The sequence below is a fragment of the Benincasa hispida genome, chromosome 5, assembly GCF_027475165.1.
Source record: "Benincasa hispida cultivar pf3 chromosome 5, pf3_genome.v1.1, whole genome shotgun sequence".
In the NCBI taxonomy this organism is placed as follows: Eukaryota; Viridiplantae; Streptophyta; class Magnoliopsida; order Cucurbitales; family Cucurbitaceae; genus Benincasa; species Benincasa hispida.
This window is the reverse complement of record NC_143482.1, coordinates 33,158,265-33,165,608: the sequence shown is the minus strand read 5'-3', so window position 1 is coordinate 33,165,608 and position 7,344 is coordinate 33,158,265. Positions and strand designations below refer to the sequence as shown.

The 7,344-nt window shown below is 31.5% G+C and overlaps 1 pseudogene; it reads right to left on the bottom strand.

The window, feature by feature from the left end:
- Positions 1-3,006: 3,006 nt before the first annotated feature.
- LOC120077290 (7-deoxyloganetin glucosyltransferase pseudogene) lies at positions 3,007-6,984 on the bottom strand (annotated as a pseudogene).
- Positions 6,985-7,344: the final 360 nt, after the last annotated feature.

Below are 7,344 nucleotides of genomic sequence, written 5' to 3'. Positions count from 1 at the left end.
TCATCTCTTTCTTGTGCTGATATAGTGGATGGCAAAGTTGATAGGTCCAAAAAGGCCTTGTGTGCTATCTGTTGTCCAAGAATGACTTTGATTTTGGCGTTTCATAGGCCAAAATCGTCCTTCCTATCAAACTTCTCAATCTCATACCTTGCAACAACTATTTTTTTATCTAATCGAGTATCGAGTCTTGATTTCTTGAGAAACTTGATGCTCCAAGAAAGTTGACCTTAATGATCTTTAATCGCTCTAATACCACAAATTGTTGGGCTGACCATTCTTCACAAGGCCAAAATAATAAGGATCAACACTGGAAAGATAAATAAATGGCTCAGAAATATTATGCCAAATCCTCAATACTCGAAAATTGATACTTGACATCTTCCTACTTGATCCTCGATGAGAATTTCCTTCTTCGTCTGACGATCTCTGTTATATCCTCGATGGAACTCGATGATAACAAAACTAATACTTGATCGTACTTGACGGTTCTTAAATGATACTCGGTGCGACTTGAAGGTGAAAATGATGTACTTGAACCTACTCGATAGTGAAGAATCGATGCACGGTTGACTTGATATTCAGATTACTCGATGCAATTTGAAAGATAATTGAATGGCATGCGATTTGCAGTAAAGAAACACTTGTATGAACAAGAAAGATAAAGGAAAGAAGATGAAGAGACGATATTTACATGGTTCAACAAGCCTACGTCCACGAGAAGATCTGAATTCTTTTACTGATGAAGATTGTGTACAGATTTTGTTGTTTACAGAAAACTAAAGAAAAATGATGATAACTCTCTCTTTTGAATTTAAAATCAGTGGTATTTATAGAGTATACCAGCTGACCATTTACAAAGTTAGTTATAAACAAATGAAAACTGAGGTTTTTTAGTCAAAGCTTCTTAACATATTATTGATATGACACAAAATTAGCATCAGGTATCACTGATAGCAATAATCAATGATAGCTATATAGGTAAATGATTAAAAAGCCCGTAGACAACCCATAATTATTTCATGTTTCTTCTTCCAATTTTCTTAAATTGAAAATGATCACTGATAGCAGCTATTAATAGTAACAATTGATAGTAGCTATCAGTGATAGCCATTGATCGCTACTATTAGTTGTTATCAGTAATAGCTTTCAATTTGAGAAATATTAATATAACCTTAAAATAGTAACACTTGAAATATCACCTTTTAATTTGCTATCAGTTTTCAATGGCTATCATTGATACACCTTGATCAATTGGAATCAAATTTGAAATATTAAAACATAAGGCTATAAGTGGGTATCAATGATAGACTCTTATAAGTAGTTAACAAATTTTGAAAGGAAACTATCATACTTCAAAGATTAACATTTAAAGCTATAAGTGATAGAAGTCTATCAATAAGAGGTCTAAGTGACTATCTCTAATATATACATAAGTCATATCATCAATATCATTAATATCATTTATTTTATTGATATATACCTAAGTCATATAACTGATATACGGATATCACTGATAGCTATGACTATCATTGATAGCTTCAATTAGTGGATATCACCGATAAATTTTAGTAGTGGCTATCAATGATAGATTTTCATCAAATAGAATTGACTTTTATACCATTAACATCATCGATATATGGATATCACCTAAGTTATATCACTGATACTTATATCACTTATATCGTAGTTATTGGTGATAGCTTCTATAATTGATAAAAATGTTATCTATAACTTCTGTCATTCTTTTTTAACATCAAATAACATGTTATCAGAATTGTTGATAGCTTCTATCACCTGATAACATACTATTAGTGATAACTTCTAGACATTCCACTTATACTTTAGTTCAAGATTGAACTTTATTAATTAAATTCACTAAGTGGATGTTAACTGTGAAAAAAATAATCAAAGTTTAAGCTGTCAATAATAGAAATTATTAGTGGATATCACTAATAGACTTTTATTAGTGACTATCGATTTTGAAAAATTAACACTCATAGCTATCAATGACTATTATTGAGAAACTTTTATCATGTTTATCAATAATGGACTTTTATCACTAATAGACTTCTATTACTGATATTACCTAAATTCGATATCGCTAATACATGAGTATGACCAATATCTATCTAAGTTCTATCACTAATATCACTAACAATTGTTATTATCAATACACAAATATTACGGTACACAAATACACAAATATTTCAAATTGTGCCCTTCATTTGGGTCATCTATGCCATTTTTTCAAATTTATTTATGATAGACATCATACTCTTAAAGTCCTATAAAAAAAAAAAAAAAAACTATTGGCCTGTTTGATATCATTCACATTTCTCAATTTTTGAGAAATAAACTTGTTTAATGACTATTCTAGTTTCTCATTTCAAACTTTTAAGAAATGTTCCTAAAACTAGTACAAATTTGTGGACTAAAAAAAGTAGTTTTTTTCAAATCCGTTTTCATTTGCTATTTATATGTACTATTTCGTTATAATAATCAAATTTAATGATTGGTTTGTTCGTGTTAAATCACTTATGAATTGGATACTTTCAAGTCTTGAGTATAAAACCCAACCTCATAAATCTTATAGGAAAAAAAAAAAGAAAGAAGCAAAAATCAGATAAAGAAAAAAAATTAAAAAAAAAAGAAAGAAAGAGACGAAGCAAAAACAGGAAAAAAAAAGAAGCAAACACCGAAGATAGAAAAGAAAAGAAAATAAAAAAAGAAAGAGAAAAAGCAAAAATTGGAGAAAGAAAATGAAATACCAAATAAAAAATGGAAGAAGTAAAAACCAGAGGAAGGAAAGAAAAAAAAAAGAAAAAGGAAAAAAAGAAGGGAAAGAAGAAGAAGAGGAAACAAATAAAAAAATAAAAAAGAAAGAAAAGAAGTGAAAACTAGAAGGAAAAACCAGAGAAAGAAAAGAAAATAAAAAAAGAAAAAAAGAAAAAAAGCAAGGGAATAAGCCAGAGTACTAGATCTGAGCCTATGGTAACTTTGTACTTGTGGTGATTTTGCCCATATGTTGCGTGAATGCGTTTCAGTAGTGCCATCCAAGTAAGCAAGAGATTTCGGGGCTGAAAGGAGCTAGAGTAACTGGGATTCAGAGGAACCTGAGCCTATGGTAAGAAGATAAGATGTATGTTTTTGGGACCCACCATACTACAAACATAGGCTTTGGGTCATGTGTTGGAATGCTTAGTCCTTTTAAGGGCAGCTCTGTATACATGTATGAGGAGTGATGTTTATGCTATGTGTATTAAGAATACTCTACATTGACGAGGTTCAGGTAAAGGTATGGTGATGATTATACTTGTTTCCTGAGATTTATGTATTTATGCTTTATATGGTTTACTGAGCTTGTGTTTGGAATGTTATTGATTTGAATGATTTATCAACTCAAGATATCATTTATGAATTTGTTTTTCTAGAATTTAGATTTATACGGATTGATGATCTTCTGTTCAAATATTATTATGATACGAAACGTTTACATATTTATAGATTATGATTTATGATATGAAATATTTCTATAAAATCTATTTTCCTATAAACTACCACTCACTAGCTTTCTAGCTCATCCTTTTCTTTTTATTTTCTCCACCAAGTTGCTTCTGAGTTTCAATAAGATTCAAATGATACGAAGCTACCATCCCTACCCATTAGTTTGGTTCAACACTTGTTCTTGACAACACCAACTTGCTACCAAGCTTCTTTCTTTGGTTTGTGTTACAAATTCATGTGGCAAAATGGCTGAATCTCCCACAACTAAATCAGGCCTTGTAATCCATAGAAATGGCTTCTTGCTATTTGCTAATCCCCAAGCAAACTCAATTAATTGATGTGATGTCATAACTGTGATACTACCAAAGTTTACATAAACCACAGAATTTGGTTCCTTTGAATTCAACCATTCAATGCATTCAAATTCCTCCACCCAAAGATTAGACCCTATTGGTCTTTGTTTCTCATCTTCCATTTGCTTGACAAGTAAGTGAAGAGGACCAATTGCGTAAATAAGAGAATTGATGGAAGAGAGAGCCTTTAATACATCCTCTTCAAGTGTATCAAATGTGTTCAATATAATTGCAGAAGCTTCTCTATATTGTTTCATCTTCTGAAAAATAAAATTTAGCATGATATCATTTGGATCTGTTGTTCTAATAAATGTAGGAATATCCCTCAAACGTATATTCTTCATTCCCTCAGTCCATTCCATAGTTCTTTGTGGATATCCATATGTCAAATAGCTTGAATCTGTGAACCAATAAATAAGATTAAACGCCAAATTAATTGAAAATTTTAAATTTAATAACTTTTTGTCTTCCATCTCTATAGAAGTAACAAGGTCTTCAACTTTGGCTTGTGATAATTTTGTCGAGAGCGTGCAATGGAAACTTACAAATAAATAACCAACAAAAGATTATCCTAGAGGAAACAAAATTACTTTTATTTGAAAGTTTTCAAACTTGGTTCACACTTTTAATTGAACTCTCTTTGTGTGTTCTTTTCTATATACTTGGTCGCCATTTCAATACAAAATATCAATTCTATATATAGGATTATCATGGGCATGTCTAAATCTATAACTCTCTAAACACATAAAAAACCTTTAAAGTCCTATATTTAATTTATTAACATATCTAACTCTCTCCAATATATGACCTTACTAACTTTTCATTAATCAAAATACCTAATAAATTCACATCTTTTAATTCATCTATAACTTATCTAATTAAAACATGTTTAACTTACAACATTCTCCCTTAAACATATTTTCTAAAATGTTCAAGCAAAGTTCTTAACTTATTAAATACATCAACTTTGAATGGCTTTGTGAAAATATCTGCAGTTTGATCTTCAGTCTTCACATGTTCAACTTGAACCTCCTTTCTTGAAATTAAATATCGGATAAAATGAATCTTGTATTAATGTGCTTACTACGGGTATGAAACATTGGATTCTTTGTTAGAGCAATTGTTGACTTATTATCATATCATCTTGCAAAATTCGAACTATCTTTAGCAAATTCCTTAACTAAACTACATGACAAATACATGAGGCTACAACAACATATTCTGCCTCACAAGTTAATAATGTCATAATAGGTTGCTTCTTAGAAATCCCAGTAAATGCAATATTACTAAGAAAGAACACATATCCACTTGTACCTTTTTTGTCATTAACATCTCTAGTTCAATCACTAACAAAACAACCTTCATACTTGAATTATTTAGATGAAGAATAAAATAATCCATAGTCAAGCGTACCTTTGAGGTAACGAAGAATTTTTTTTGCCACTTTCAAACGAGTAGTTGTAGGAGATTCTATAAATTGATTCACCAATCCAACGCTGAAAAGAACATCTGGTCGTGTGCAATCAAATATCTCAAACTCCCAATTAAGCTTTTGAAATATGAAGGATCAACATTATCTCACTCTTCATATTTGGACAGCTTCATCCCAATTTCATTCGGAGTTGTGTCAGAATTAGAATTGATCATCTTGAACTTCTCTAGAATTTTGCCGTAAAAGTTAAGTCATCCACATACAGACAAACCAACAAAATATCTCCACGATCATTAGTTTTAATATAAAGAGAATATTCATAAAGATATCTCAAATACCCATTGTCAAGGAAATATTTGTTGATTCTGCTATTCTACATTCAAGGTGCTTGTTTCAATCTGTATAACGCCTTCTTTAATTTCAAGACTTTATCTTGTTGACCTTTCACAATATAACCAAAAGGTTGTTCTAAGTACATTTCTTCTTCTTCCAAATATCCATTCAAGAATTCTGGTTTAACATCCATTTGAAAGGTCTTCCATTTACTTTGAGCAACAAGTGCAATAACAACCTTATAGTTTCCAACCGGGGAACAAATTCTTCATGGTAGTCAATGCCTTTTCTTTGATGGTAGCCTTTTGCAACTAATCTTATCTTATGCCTTCTACTTCACCCTTTTATTATTATTTTTTTTTTTTGGTCTTGAATACCCATTTTACACCGACTTCTTTCTTTCCACTTGGAATAGTAGAAAGTTGCCATTTAAAACATCTTCCATTTACTTTGAGCAACAAGTGCAATAAACAACCTTATGGTTTCCAAGTGGGGAAAAATTTTTTCATGGTGGTCAATGCCTTTTCTTTGAGAGTAGCCTTTTGCAATTAATCTTGTCTTATGCCTCTCTACTTCTCTCTTTTCATTTCTTTTTGTCTTGAATACCCATTTGACATCGACTTCGTTCTTTCCACTTGGAATAGTAGAAAGTTTCCATTTGAAAGATCTTCCATTTAGTTTGAGCAATAGTTGCAATTAACAACCTTATGATTTCCAAGTGTGGAACAAATGTATCATGGCAGTCAATGCCTTTTCTTTAAGAGTAACATTTTGCAACTAATCTTGTCCTATGCCTCTCCACTTCTCCCTTTTCATTTTTATTTGTCTTGAATACCCATTTGACACCGACTGCTTTCTTTCCACTTGGAATAGTAGAAAGTTTCCATGCATCATTCTTCTCTATGACCTATCTATTTATCTATGGCAGTCGTCCACTTTTCATCTTGCAAAGCTTTTTCAAAATTCAAAGGTACACTGTCACCAAATAGACAAAAAAAGAGTAAGATTATTAAAACTTTAACTTAACTCTTCAGTCTCATCATATATGTCTCGTAAACTTGTCATGCCACGAGGTCCTTCACTTGAACTTGCAGATGATGAAGGTGCACTTTGTTGTGGAGTCATTGGCGACTTTGATAGTGTTGATGGAGAAACAATGTCACTAGACTCATCATCATCATTAGGAAAAAGTAAAAACTTATAGTCTTTTGGTTTATCATTCCAATTCCATGTTGCTTCCTCATCAAACACAATATCTCTACTTACCATTGTCTTCTCTATAGCATCATTATAAAGCTTGTAGCCTTCTGAGCTTGCATGATAGCCAACAAAAATATGCTTCTCACTTTTATCATCGAGCATTCTATGCTTTTGATCAAGTATATGTGCATAAGCGATACTTCCAAATACTCTCAAATGAGTAATGGATAGTTTTTTTCGTGTTCATGCTTGTTGAGGCATTTTGTTCCACAACTAGTAAGAGAACGACTGGACAAATATACAACACATTCAACAACTTGTGCTTAAAATTCTTTTGCCTTCTTCTTACTTTTCAATATGCTTCAAGCCATATTGAGTATCATATTGTTCTTCCTCTCAACGACACCATTTGTTGAGGAGTCCATGGAACTGTCATAGGCCGATGAATTCCATTATCTGCACAAAAATTTCTGAATTCATTTGAAGTGAATTCTCCTTCCTGTCTAATCTCAAGGCTAGGTA